Genomic DNA, 15761 nt, shown 5'->3' with positions numbered 1-15761 from the left:
TTGTGATAGGAATGTGTAGAGTAAGAATAGTGATGCAGTAGAAATTAGTTAATGTTGATATGTTGAATATTTCAGTGGCACAGGATCATTTGCCAAGCACTTATGTTCCTTTTCAACCCATAATAAAATATAAAACTATAGTTGGATATATGTGTCTTGTTATTATTAGAAGAGAAAATGTAATGTTTGTACAACTTTATACAATTAATTATATCAATCTAGGTGGGGACCGGGTTAGGGGGGGCTCGAAAATATTTCCAATTACCCAAGGGGGGCCTGATTGAAAAAGTTTGGGAATTGTCTGTGCTTCTGCCCAGGTACTGGGCCAACCTCCCTAAACATCCTTCGCAAACAACCTATTAGATCAGTGTACCCTTCCCAGTCCCTCAGACACCAGATAGTATCGCTAACCTGACTCCTCCATCTGTGTGTTTCTACAGTCTGGATGTCGTGATGAGGAACAGCTGCATTCTCTGAATGTTTGAGGAATGTCACAAATCACTCCAGGGCACAGATAACCGCTGGAGCAGGCAGTCTCTCCTCCTAAACTACTCCTAATGGCAGTTTAGTAAGTAAACAGTCCTACGGGTAGGCATACAGCACCAGTATCTCTCATTCCTATGTAAACACAATACGAAGTCTTCATCCTCCAGCTGGCCCTATGATAAGGTTATTTGCACAGTTGTATTCATTATGTTTTATTCCTCCTCCTTTTGTGGTGAGGCACAAATATGTACATTTCTAGCCTGCAAACTGCGACACTTCAAATGAATGTGCAATAACACTATGTGCAATATGACAACCCTAGTCGTCTATCTGTACAGTATAGTATAGTGGATAGTGTACATAGCCTTTATTTATGTAAACCAGCTCCTTCCCTTCTTGTGTTTTTCTTTTTTTTTCTTCTTTTTTTTTTCTTTCCTAGCACCAGGGGAGCCACCCCTCCTAAATTTCGTTGTTTGGTACCTGTACTATAGCAATGATAATAAAGACCACCATTCACCACCATTCTCCTAGCTCAAATGATGATAAAAATCATAATCTGCATTATGTAAAATACAATATAATAATCCTTACCCTAAATATCAAATCGACACTTTGAGTATGTATTCATCAAATATTATAGTAATAAAAACTATTTTGCAAAGACGTTTCAAATACAGTATACGTACCTCATTGCAGGCTGACTTGCGTTGCAATTGGACAGATTTATGCGCGTAGAGTAGTGTACGTCTCTCTCTTCTTTCCACTCTGAACTGTACACATGTCTGTATTACATGACCTGAATCAGATCAATTTATTTCAAAGTGACCTACATTGATGAGGTTGAGGGAATGCTCATCCACCATGTTTTCACCAGATGGGGACCATCTGTTATGTTGGCACGGCAGCATATCAAGGGGGCTATCGCCAAAGTAGCCCCGGGGCTGCCCCAGTTTGACACATTATTGCCATGCATTTGAATTGTTGTTATTACATGTCACCACAGTGTAATGTGGTTAACACATCAGTAGCCAGTAAGGCAAGGCAAGTTTATTGGTATAGCACATTTCATACAACAGGAGCAATTAAAAGTGCTTTACATACAGCATATATCAGGTGCCAGTTTACGTTTAGCTGTGTTGCTCATTCCACGAATGCATGATCCTTGCAAGTTGTTGTAAAGATGACTAATCAGGCTTTCCAACGATATAAAATACAATACCAATTGGTATTATTAAAGGGGAGGAATAATGGACCAAAATAACTTTTTTTGAGGAGTTTGTATACTGTATATACATAATTGTCAGCGTCTTTGAGCCCAGGAAAAGCGCTATATAAATATAATGTATTAGCATTATTATTATTATCATCATTATTATTATTATTATTATTATTAGAAAAATAAATAGATAAACATTTCATGTTTCAGCCCAAACACATCACAAACTACTGCAGATATCATAAGTAAAAAAAGATAAAGGTGTTTAGCTTAGTTTTAAAAATGTTTAGGGTTTGAGGGAGTTTGTTCCAGGAGCACACAGCTCAGCTCACAGAGTGACTGAAATCTGCTTCACCATGTTTTGTTTTCACTCTTGGAATGATTACTGATTAGTCTCAGCTGACCTTAGGGCAGGGTTGGGCAATTCATTTTCACAATGGGCCACATGAGAAACCGGGACTATTGTGGAGGGCCGGACCAGTAGGCTGATTCTGCTTAATATTACTTTTATCACTTTATAAAAAGCAGTACATTATATGGTTTTGACTAGCTGCTACTGGTAAGAATACATGTTACGGTAAGGCTATGAAAATGTGGAGTAGGTCAAACATAGAAGAGCAAGAGGACTCATTTAAACACAGGGAAGTAAATGCAGCTATAGTTTTGACCTTTCGCAACATCAGTTTGTGCCTATTATCTAATAACAGTACATACATACAACATTATGACTCACAGTGTAGTATTTCTACCTTCTGAAATGATGGCTAGGACTGGTGATATCAAGCGAAATGTTCCTTATATACAAATCTGCTGACATACACTTGTTTATTTACACAATATCTTTTTTTAGACTTTTATTCAGATTTTTTAAAACACTTTTATTCTGAAAAACGTTTAGCTGTGTTACTCATTCCACGAATGCATGATCCTTACAAGTTGTACCTCGTTGTAAAGGTGACTAATCAGGCTTTCCAACGATATAAAATACAATACCAATTGGTATTATTAAAGGGGAGGAAGAATCAACTGAAATAACGTTTCCAAACTTGTTTTGAGAAGTTTATTTTTTTATTTTGAAATATTTTTGGGGACTTTTATTCAGAAATATTTTTGGGGGGACTTTTATTCTGAAAGATTTTTGGGGGGGACTGCATCGAATACAATTATCTCAGTTTATTCCTGGAGGAAGTTTTGTCTCATCCAGGCGTTTATTTGTTCAATGCAATTGCAGAGATTGTCGATGGGACAATAGTCGTTCGATGAGAGGGCTATGTAGATTTGAGTGTCATCAGCTGTTCTTTTTCAGTAAAGGCTTGATAACTGCAGTATGTTTGTCATGTTCTCTCCTTGCTGTTGCATTTCAATATTCTCTTACTTCGCTATTTATGTTTCATAGGCCAACAGCACTTTCTCCAAAGCTACAGTATCATCTGATACGATGCACCAATTAGTCTAATATGAGGTGCAATGCCTTGCTTGACCAGCAGAGAGCGATACAAGTCTACTGTATGTGATGTCACCCAGTGTTCCATGACTGGTAGAGTATGAATGGGGGTTTGAACACTCATTCTCAAAGTAACTGTAAAGGTAGCTGGGCATTACTTGTTTTGTCCCTTTCACCTATAGCGGAAGATAATCAAATGGATGATCATGCTTTAGTTTCTCCCACTCTCCCACAAATAACAATGATGTCTGATTGCAGTTCCATCTAAATACAATGCAATGTAATTACTAAATGACACAGAGAATACCATACAGAAACAGGTGCTTTCTTTCAATATTCCTCAGACAAATAGCACTCATATAGCATTCATCATAGTCCAACACTGGGTGCAATATATTGCATATCTATAAAACTAAAGATCATTTTAAGTTAATCGTTTACTTGAAAATAATAAAATAAAAACGAAGACATCTCTGCACAATGTGTGGGCACATTTTTGGCCCAGCTTTCTGTGAAGGAGGCTTTCGCGGTCCAGTGAAGATTAGATGATTTCACACAGCAGTGAGTCTTTATGAATCCTCAGAGTGGCAAACAAAAAGCGTTTGGTGAGGAGGGACCAGAGACCACTGGCTCCCGGGGAGGGATGATGAACAGACCCTGGCCTCTGCTGAAGACAATAGAAATGCCCTCTTCCTTCAGCCAAGTCCATTAGCAGCCCGATATAAAGTGTGTGTGTCCGTGTGTGTGTGCGTGCATACGTGTGTGTGTGTGTGTGTGTGTGTGTGTGCTCTCCATTCTGTCTGTCTGTGTGTGTGTGTGTGTGTGTGTGTGTGTGCGTGTGTATGTGAGCGTGTGCATGCATGTGCATATGTGTGTGTGTGTGTGTATGTGTGTGTGTGTGTGTGTGTGTGTGTGTGTGTGTGCGCGCGCGCTCTCTATTCCGTCCTCATCTCTTGTATAGCCACAGGGCAACTGCTGATGGGTTATTGTATTCCGTTAATTGAGGCCCATTAGCGAAACACACAAAGACAAGCCATCCCTCAGTCATATGACTCCCGGACCCCGCTCTGCTCACAAGCCCATCAATGTAGCATGTAGCAGTAGTGACTTGACAGAAAACATATACTGAATATTCCGAATGTAACACATGCGAGACCTCATATCCACTGGAAGGAAGATCATGTAAAGGATATAATGAAGGATATATTTAGAACATCTGCTGTAGGGAGTCCTACTGTGTATACACCCAGAATGTGTGTATGAATATGTGAATCTGTAATAATAATGATAATAATAATAATAATAATAATAATAATAATAATAACTTATTTGTTTAAAATTATAATAAATTATTTGTATAGCGCTTTTCCTGCAAATGTTGCAGCTCAAAGTGCTTCAATCATTACATAATCATAATTTAATTATTTAGCCATTAGTCACTGTAGCTGCTGTTGCTGCTGTGCACAGTTGTGTGTTTGTGAGCCTGGTGTGTGTGTGTTTTGACGGAACTTGACGCTCAGTCATTGTGATGCCCCTGACCTTCTCCCCAACAATGTGTTATGGCTAATGTAGTTTCCACGGAGCGGAGGAAATCGATCGTCCAGTCAGAAGGTGAGCTAGCAAACCGCGGTCGGTTTACAGACTGCTCTGAGCAGAGCTTATCCCCTCTGATGAGTGAGCTGAAGAGATGAAGAGATGAGCAGAAAAGAGATGGAGGCCAAACCTGGCAGGCTGTTAATCTTCTGTCGATCAGCTATCTGATAGCTGTGGAACGCATGGAAACACACTAAAGCTCTCTCTCTCTCTCTCTCTCTCACTCTCACTCTCACTCTCTCTCTCTCTCACTCTCTCACTCTCACTCTCACTCTCACTCTCTCTCACTTTCTCTCTCTCTCTCTCTCTCTCTCTCTCCCTCTCTCTCTCCCTCTCCCTCTTCCTCTCCCTCTCCCTCTCCCCCTCCCTCTCTGATAGCTGTGGAAGGCATGGAACCACACTAAAGCTCTCTCTCTCTCTCTCTCTCTCTCTCTCTCTCTCTCTCTCTCTCTCCCTTTCACATCAGCGTGCTACACGAAGAAACGACCAGGTCTGTGGAGAACATCAAAGCAGTTCCCCAGGGGTCCCCTGGGTAGGGACGGCGTGTCTTCTCCACGGGCACGTGGAGAGCCTGAATCGCTTCTGAGGAATAACCAATACGTTACTAAGCGTGCGGTTTATAGGAAGGGAATGAGAGAATGAGATGATGGGGGGGGGGTTGGACAGAACCATTTAGAACGTAAAAATTTAGACAAGCTTCTCTAGTCATTAGTATGTGATGAAACTGTGGTGTATTTTAGACTGATTTTGAAGAAGTATTGTCGTTACAGCTGAGAATGGGCAATCCTACGCCGCACGGCGTTTCCCCTTGACGGCTCTGATTGCTCCGGGGACTTTCATACATCAACGTCTTCTTTGCTCTTGCCTCCCTCCCTCCCCAGCGAGTCCCTAATGAGAGACTGTTCATCCTAGCCCTCAGTTGCGCCTCTGTCGACACGCACACCCACGCACATGCACACACACACACACACACACCCATCAGCTATCAGCTTTCAGCTCTCATCAGCTATTGAAGGCCTGAGCTGTCTGTCATCAAGACAAGGACAGGAGAGAGAGCGACTGACAGACCCGATCGGAACCTGAATCTGAGATACTTACTTAAAGAGAGCATCACGCTGGCTAGGTGTTAGCCTTGTGTTCCCTGAGTGTTAGCCTTGTGAGAGGAGCGGTGCCAAGGCATGCGGGGAATCATACCCCTTGGTCATAGTGTGTGTGTCTGTCTGTGTGGGTGTGTGTGCCTGTGTGCGTGCGTGTGTGTGCGTGCGTGTGTGCGTGTGTGTGTGCATGTGCTTTGATGTTCTTTTTGGGTCAGATGAATATTTCACTAGATTCTTGCAGGAGTGCAGCACAGCCACGGTATGTGGCATAATCTCACATCCCTGCTCCTTCTCTCTCCATCCATACATCCTCCCTCCCGCACTTCCACTCATTCTAACACACACACACACACACTCACACGCGCACGCGCACGCGCACACACACACGCACACGCACACACACACGCACACGCATACGCACACGTACACGCACACGCACACAGACACACACACACACACGCACAAACACACTCATTCTACCCCCGACGCCGATTATGCCCAGCAGCTGCAGTGGCTCGCCTGGGCTTTGATATAGTGCGTTACACACCAGCATAGGCGGGCTGACCCGATCCTCACAGCATCTGGACCGGCAGAGGGTGAACATCTGAAAAGTTCAGTTCATTACAGTTATATTGATGAAGCATGCTCTCCTCTCTGTCTGTCTGTCTGCTCCATGCGTGTGCAGCCATCTGAGATCTAAGACATCCCGCAGGTGTACCGGTGACACACGGCTTTGGGGAGGAGGAGGCAGACGTGAAAGAAAGTGATGATGTGCTACTCCGGAGCGTCTCTCCGTACTCCGGCTCATTATGCATGCATGTATGGCATCAGAAGGTGCCTCCCTGGGGAGGGTTACCCAGCTGGTGGCTCGCGGGCGTGACAGAGAAGAGAGGCAGCGTTGCAGAAATTTCGACAGATCAGGTGTTTTCAGAAGATTTTCAGAAGATACCTTGTTTCTTCAACCTCCCACCGCGCTCCTTCCACCAGCTATTCTTCCTAGTAGACGCTTGTGTACCGCTGTCATAGCCTTATGGCGGTGTGGGAGGCTTACAAAAGATTGCGTGCCCCATCTAGGCTTACATGGAAGACTATTGGTAGAAGGTATGTAAATGCAGCATCCGTGACACCCATGTTTTGTGGTTACGCGGTGAGGTGGATAATCTTTGGTTATTATAGAGACACAGAGAAGGATGTGCTATTGTATGATGAGGTTTCCGCCACCACCATTAGGCACTATTTACTTTCCCACTCTCCCTGTAATCTGGGGTAAACCCACCCAGTAACGAGGCACCTCCAAACTGCTGATGAACGTTGTTGATAGACCTCAGTTTTATGCAAGTGAATCAATGTAATTAGTTCTGCATTTGCGAGGCGTTATTAAAATGCTAAACAGTTTTAGGGCGGATAACAAGACAATTTAAACCTCATCAGAGAGTGGGAGGGAGAGAAGAGAGCAGAGCAGGCCTGGTTTGTTTGAAGTGCGGACGAGCGTTATGGCATCATGCAGTGCAGGGTGGTATATGAGACAAGAATGTCTATGGACCCTATTCGTGATGCTTAGTTTGTTGTTTTTATTCGTGAATGATTTCATATTCATAATACTCATGAATATCATCAATTTTCAGCACCTGTGAATACGACTGTGTCGGCCTGTCCTTCGTCACCATCCTCATCCTCACCGGTGAGAGCACGGGAGACGGCTTTCTCTGTGTGTGGCTAATGGCGATGAGCTCATTCTCTAGGCTTTCCCAGTCGAAAGTGCTGGCCGATGTGAGCCAGTCGTCAGTCTTGGTCTCGGAGGTCTGTTTGTCTTCGTTGGAGATAGGATCAATGGCGTTGCTCAAGGCGACGATTTCGTTCTCTAGGCTTTCCCAGTCGAAAGGCGTGGCCCCTGTGTGTCTGTCGTCAGTCTTGGTCTTGGTCTGTTTGTCTTTGTTGGAGACAGCGTGGTCGTCATAAGAGGTGGAGTGATCGGGGACAACAGGAAGCTGCCAGTCAACCTGGAGCTCACCCACGCTCAGCACCAGGGAGGTCTGGCAGAGGGAGGCCTGTCAGGAGAGAGAGAAGGAGAGTAAGGTTGAGGTCAGAGGGCCAGGGTTCAGGGTTCTGGGTCAGGGGGTACGTTCTGGGTTCAGGTTCAGGTTCAGGTTCAGGTTCTGACTGCCAGAACAAACCGTTCTGCTGAAGAGGCACATGTCATTGTCTCAGGGGAACAACTACAAGTTGTGAACGAGTTCAAATATCTTGGGGTGCTGTTAGATTCCAACCTCACTTTTAAGGCACATATCAAAAAGGTCTGTACAATTGTCAAGTTCAATCTGTCCAACTTCCGCTTTATAAGGGACTACATGTCAACAGAGGCAGCTACCATGTATGTCCACGCCATGATCTTCACACACATCAACTACTGTACAACAAGCTGGTCACAAGCAAATCCCACAACTTGCAAAGCACTCGAGTCATTATACAAACAAACAATCAAAACACTAGACAAGAAGCCAAGACACTTTCACCACTGCACAATACTGAAGAAACACAACATTCTAAGCTGGGACAATCTGAAAACCTACACAAACCTCTGCCTTGTATAAAACTATCCACAATTTAGCCCCACCACCACTTAACACCTTCATCTCACGACCAGGAAGTACAGCACGCACCACAAGTGGGGTCACCAGAGGGGACTGCACCATCCCATTTAGGAGTGCCTTTAGTCAGTCTGCCTGGTCAGTTAGAGGGTCACAAGAATGGAACCTGATTCCAGGGCACCTCAAAGAATTAGGCACCTTTAAATAATTTAGAAAGCACCTAAAACAATGGATGATCAACACACACACCTGTCAACATTGAAATGTCCTGTCCTATACCTGTATGTCATGCTTGTATGCTACATGTATGTCATTATGTCAAAATGTCTGTGTACCGCCTAACATGTCTTACCTGTACAGTTTGTGCTGTTTGCTTTTAGTCTGCTTACCGTGCTTATTATGTTCCCTCTTTTTAACCACCTATGATTAATGTATGCTCTTTTAACCCCCTATGTTATGCCCTTAAGCTAAATGCTTGTCCTGTCCACTTTTTTGTGCCTAGGTCTACTTATATTTTATCTTTTAAAAATGTACTTTTTTCCTCCAGGGAGCCGTATACAACATCATGGCATAGGGACTGCGGATGAAAACTAGCTTTCGGGCTAACTCTGGCGTATTTACAATTTATTTTTGTTTTATTAATATGCACTGTCCCTTGAATAAATAAATGAATCTGAATCTGAATCTGAACAGCGCTGCTAGGATCCTGATGAGGGTGCGCAAATACGATCACATCACCCCCATCCTCAAATCCCTTCACTGGCTCCCCATCTCACTCAGAATTGAATTCAAGGTCTCCCTCCTCACCCACCAGTGCATTCACGGAACTGCCCCCCCCCCCCACTACCTCAAGGAACTCCTCCATACCCCTCAAAACTCCTCACGCACCCTCCACTCTGCTGCCACCAACCCTGACCCACCTAAGGGCACCTAAGGGCACAGTCTGTGGATGCTTTTAAACAAGGCCTTAAAAAGGCCTTTTTAATAGAGCCTTTTATTAGCCTTTTTTAATTGAAATGTTTCTTCTTTTATTCTTTTAAAATCTTCTTGTTTTTAATCTGTAGCACTCCTTATGTAAAGTGCATTATTATTATTATTATAATTATTATTATTATTATTATTATTATTATTATGTTTGACATGACGTTGTAGACGAGATTTGTCTTACAGAGTGTTCAGCGTCTTCATCCAGGTCTTTCTGTGGTGGCGGTGTACGGGGTTCAGGGTTTTTGGTCAACACTTGTTCGGTTTGGTCTTTGCGCTTCCTCACTTCCTTTTTCCCTTGTTCTTACCTCTCCTCTTACCATTGGCTCTGGAATCTCGCCTTGGGTCAGTACCTGTGAAAGTTATTAAAAAAAATAAGCTCTTTAGTGAAGCTTTTGATTTCTGTGTATTATTAAAAGCCAAAAGATCTGTCAAAGCTCTTACCGTTGTCACAGTTGGGAGAATCCAACTGGTACCACAGCTGCACGGCAGCGGAGAGAAACGATCTACAGAGAGTCGTGAGAACAGCACAGGGGATCACCGGCGCCACCCTCCCCTCTCTGGAGGAGCTGTACGAAACACGCTGTCTCAGGAGGGCCTCCAAGATCTCCAAGGACCCGACCCACCCTGGGCACGAACACTTTGTCAAGCTGCCCTCGAACAGGAGGTACAGGACCCCGGCCGCTAGGACAAACAGACTGAAGGACAGCTTCTACCACAGGGCCGTCAAGGCCCTGAACACAGAAAAGGCCTAAGTTCTGGGCCCAGGACAAGTCCGGACGGATTGTAATGGCAGCTAGTGCTGAGGCACAAACATGTACATTTTCAAGCCTGCAAACTGTGACACTTTAAAAAAAATGTGAAAAAATACTTTCTTGTGCAATATGACAACCCTAGTTGACTATCTGTGCAGTATAGTACAGTGGATTGTGTACATAGCCTCTATTGATGTAAACCAGCTCCTTATCTTCTTGTGATTTTATGCATCTATGCTTTTTCCAAAATGTGTTTCTTTTTCCTTTCTTAAACACCAGGGGAGCCTCCCCTCCTAAATTTCGTTGTTTGGTACCTGTACTGTAACAATGACAAATAAAGTCTATCTATCTAATCGTTATCGACATGATATTTCCTGCTGCCATCCTTGGAGTGGGCAGACTCTCTGTAGTTAGACTCTCTGGAGGCAGACTCTCTGGAGGCAGACTCTCTGCCACAGCAAAACAGAGACAGCAGCTGGATAATCACCAATCCTGAGGAAGTGCCCTTCTGTTCCCTCGTTTTGCTGGTCTCCTTGTTTATGAGTTTCTGCTTAGAGAAACTACTACTTTGCGACTGACCCATGAGGGTTTGGTAGCAGTTAATCAAATACTGATGAAACAATAAATAAAGAATACATCTGACCACAATGTCTTATGAGGAGTAAGCAGGTGGACTCATCTAGAGCTTGAGTGAAAGTGGCCTGTCTGTCATGGAACCTTGACATAAGTAGGTCTAGTGCATTATAATACAGTAACTTCAGCAAACAAATCAGTTTAGGTGTCATTATGACATCATCAGTTTTGTCTTGCCCTGTAAAAAGTCCAGTGCAATATACATGTCTTGAGTTAACCCAATTCATGGTAAATCAATTGCCAGTTGGTAATATTAACCCCCAACTTAACATACAACAGGACTCGAATCATGATAAAAACATGTTATCAACGTGAACTTAAAAAGGTTCCCCTGGTAAAAATATTTCCAGAATGTTGTTCTCCTAATGATTTGGATTTCTATTTGGCTTTTGGTTTAATATGATTTTCAGATGTACTGAGTAATTATAATATTCCCACAGGTGAAGTTTGTGCCAATGCTGAAAACGGGATTTGTTTTTCATGTAAATTATCTCTGTGATTATGGCTTGTTGCCCTGCATGGATCAAGTGAATCTGTGTCTGTAGAGAGGCAGATATCTTGTATCTGCATCCACCTCAGAGCAACCTATCATTAGAGACTTATTCTGGGGAAGTTCTCTCTCTCCTTCAAAATAGAACTACCCCCCACCCCTTCTGTCTATGTCTCTATGTCTCGGTGTCTTTGTGATCTCTCTCTCTCTCTCTCTCTCTCTCTCTCTCTCTCTCCGTCTCTCTCTCTCTCTCTCTCTCTCTCTCTCTCTCTCTCTCTCTCTCTCTCTCTCTCTCTCTCTCTCTCTCTCTCTCTCTCTCTCTCTGTCTGTCCCTCTCCTTACAGAAGGGGAGGAGGCTGGTTGAGCACAGGTCAACCACTCTGCTATGAGTACGATGACACAGTTGATTATAAAGTGCTGGTATGAATGATATAGACCATTCTTAATGGGTAACTACAGTCGAGGTCAGAATAAATAGTTGTTGTTATCGTCTGAGTATGTATTCAATGGGTTTAAATAATAGGTTTTTTAAGATTATTTTTTGTCGAAAGGGAAACAAGACTAGCCATGCTAGCTCCCATGTTTGCGCTATTAAAAGCAGGCCGCTGCTCCTTCTCGTGTGAAAGACGAGAAAGCAGGTCGTGTTGACTCGCTGGCTGTTGTAGTGGCGGTTTTTTAAGTGCTACATGTCAGCCGGATAATTGTGTGTCATCTGATTAGGTGATTAGCGATAAGAGGGCTAGCTCAAATGTCTTGATAAGCGTACACCTCTGCAGGCACGTGGATGGAGTGCTGTAGCATGCAATTAACGTGTCACTCACTCACTCACTGCCTGGGGTAACAAGACCCGAAAGAGCCCCTGTCGACGCCCCTGCACAGCCCTCCACCTCCTACACGGTCCCTGCCTCGTTAAGCTGCATGGTGAAGCCCACACACACAGAGACACACCCACACACACACACATTGAGGAGTAATGTTCTGGTGTACATGTAGGTGTACCGGGTCGCGGTTGTTAACCAGACCAGAAGTGCCACTGCAGTGCCGGCTGTCATAAAAGGCACCCGGTGACACCTGTGACACTGCGCATACTAATGACACCTGCATTATTCATCAGTAGCCCGGCAACGACCAACCGCAGCTCAACAGCATCGTTTTTTTTTCCCGGCAGTCTGGGAGGAGAGCTCTTATCTACAGCATGGAAATGGTAACCAATCAATCACCGCGGCTGGAATGATGAGCAGACAGCAAGGAACAGGCACGGCTCATCAGGGGTATAGTCACGCCAGCCAGTAGGCTGACATGTATTACTTTTTTACAGGGTAGTGTCCATGTTTAGAGTGCCCTGAAGAGACGAGTTTAAAAGCACACATGCCTCCTTTCAGGTGGTGGGTTGTAAAACTATGTATAGTGTTAAAAAACACACACACACACACACACACACACACACACACCATACAAGCTGGCCTTACAAGCTGGTCTTACAAGCTGGTCTTACAAGTTGGTCTTACATGCTGACCTTACAAGCTGGTCTTACAAGCTGGCCTTACAAGCTGTTCTTACAAGCTGGTCTTACAAGCTGGTCTTACAAGCCGATCTGACAAACTGGTCTTACAAGCTGGACTTACAAGCTGGCCTTACAAGCTGACCTTACAACCTGACCTTACAAGCTGACCTTACAACCTAACCTTACAAGCTGGTCTTACAACCTAACCTTACAAGCTGACCTTACAAGCTGGTCTTACAAGCTGACCTTACAAGCTGGTCTTACAACCTGACCTTACAAGCTGGTCTTACAAGCTGATCTGACAAACTGGACTTACAATCTGGTCTTACAATCTGACTTTACAAGCTGGTCTTACAAGCTGGTCTTACAAGCTGGTCTTACAAGCTGGCCTTACACGCTGGTCTTACAAGCTGTTCTTACAACCTGACCTTACAACCTGACCTTACAACCTGATCTTACAACCTAACCTTACAAGCTGACCTTACAAGCTGACCTTACAAGCTGTTCTTACAACCTGACCTTACAATCTGACCTTACAACCTAACCTTACAAGCTGGTCTTACAACCTAACCTTACAAGCTGGCCTTACAAGCTGGCCTTACAAGCTGGCCTTACAAGCTGACCGTACAACCTAACCTTACAAACTGGCCTTACAAGCTGGCCTTACAAGCTGACCTTACAACTTAACCTTACAAGCTGGCCTTACAAGCTGACCTTACAACCTAACCTTACAAGCTGGCCTTACAAGCTGGCCTTACAAGCTGGCCTTACAAACTGACCTTACAAGCTGGCCTTACGAGCTGGCCTTACAAGCTGGCCTTACAAACTGACCTTACAACCTGACCTTACAAGCTGGTCTTACAAGCTGGCCTTACAAGCTGGCCTTGGTGAGTCTTTAGGGAGTTGTCATGAGCGAATCAGGCGGTGTGTGAACGCTCAAACGGCCACAGATAAATCCCAATCCGGGGCGGACAGGGAGAGCCCTCCTCCTGTCACTCAGGGAAGAGCGACGCGGTCGTCACACAGGGAGACACGGCGCCGTGGCGACGATACCGGTGGCGTGATATACGCTTTGTGAGGAGGAAAGTGGTGATCTCCATAGAAGAAGGAAAAGAAAGTGTCATTATCCAATGATAGTGTCTAGGTTGTCCAGTTGACAAATACTTAGACTGGAGAGATTGGCTTGTAAATGGCAAACATTATATTATCACCATCACCATCATCATCGTCTACCTTGTGACATCTTTTAAAGTAGCACTTTAAGCTACTTTAGCGGAGAGTGCGAGAGTGTGGGCTTGACACATGGGATATTTAGGGATGGCATATTTCCCAAAGCGTCCTCTCCTGTCCTGTCAGGTTCAAGATGAACACATGATCCCAAAGATGGGTTTCTAAAATGCTGGCACAGAGAGCACCGTGTTAGGAGTAGTGGAGGAGGAACGGTAAGAGAGGCAAAGTAACTGTAAGAGCATTCCAGTGCTACAATGTCGATAAAAACTCAATGTAGCAATAGTGTCATTTCCATAACATCGTTGTTACATGTCCAAATCGTTAGCCTCATAGCCGCATAATTGTCATACTTCACTTGGTCAGCCGAGCCATAGTGTCAAAAATGCCTATGTCAAAGAGATGACTTGGACAGATAGTGATTTTGGAATGTAACAAGCATTCTGATAGGCTGATGGCATAGGCAATAATGCACAGTGAATCAGCAGTGTTAGGAGAGTAGAGTTAGGCAGATATCTCAATTTGGCCAAAATATGACTTTTAGGCAATTATGCTATGAGGAACGAAATGACAATAGATCTCATTTGATTCCTCAGTCTGACATGTCATCAGTGAAGAGCCACGAGAGAGCGGAGACCGGCCTCCCGACCAGAAGAGGATGGCTCCGTCGACATGTCTGATTGGCTAGTTGAAGTGATAAGAGCACCGGGGCCGGAGCGCCTGACAAGCAGGTCTGATTGAAAACCCACTTTCCAGACAGTGACAAATCACCACTGATCATCAGGCCCCGTCAGCCAGCCAATCAACAGACGGCCCCCCCCAGAAATCAATTAAGCCCCCCAAACATGCAGCGCTCCAAATGAGACAACTCTCTCCCGGTTCAATAACCAATCAGCCTGCTCTAAAACGGACGCGCTTCTACAGTATTTCTAGTTCTACAGGAAACAGGGAAGTCGATATTCTGTCAGAGGCTCAAATGTACAACAACTTTGTATCCTCAACAGAGCATGCTGTTCAACAACATGATATTGAGTGAATCCAGCCAGTCATAAAACATTATTAGGAGGTTGGTCAGGAGCTGGATACTATATCACCATTACTCCAAAGTTTATTGATAGCTCATTTGTGAATGTTCAGAGCAGATGTTTGATGTTTATAGGATAGGGAGTCATTAGTTATGCGCTCTAACAGACACATGCACACACGCACGCAAGCATGCACACACACACACACACACACACACACACACCTCATCATCATCATTTCATCCTTTCATTTGTCCTGGTGATCCACTCGGGTGCAATCTCATTGATTGGATTTGTAATATGTGAATGTTAAACAACCAACAAATTGACAAGAGCAAATTACATCCTTCGGTGCCACGCATACACACGTACATACTGTACACATTAGCATCTTACCTCATAAGTCATTGTTTCGGTCATGGAAAGCTAACTCTCCTGATTCGCCTTCTCTCTACTGCCCAACCTTCTTTTTCTCTTCTTCCCAACTTTCTCACACTCCCCTCTCCACATGTTCCAATCACCCATTCTAGTCAGCACAGCTGATATTGTGACAGCAACATTAAAACTGAGGAGGCTTGTTTCTGTGATGAGGAATTAGCCAAATAGCCTAAGTGAATTTAAAAACTCTGTTTTCTACAATCCCACAGAATAATTAGCCAAATTCAATAAACGATCATCTGTTCTCGATGGGGATTCTTGTCATTTGCCCACAGAGGCTG

This window comes from Nansenia antarctica (assembly GCF_963989245.1).
Source record: "Nansenia antarctica genome assembly, chromosome: 1".
In the NCBI taxonomy this organism is placed as follows: domain Eukaryota; kingdom Metazoa; phylum Chordata; class Actinopteri; order Argentiniformes; family Microstomatidae; genus Nansenia; species Nansenia antarctica.
Note: the sequence above shows the minus strand (reverse complement) of the source record.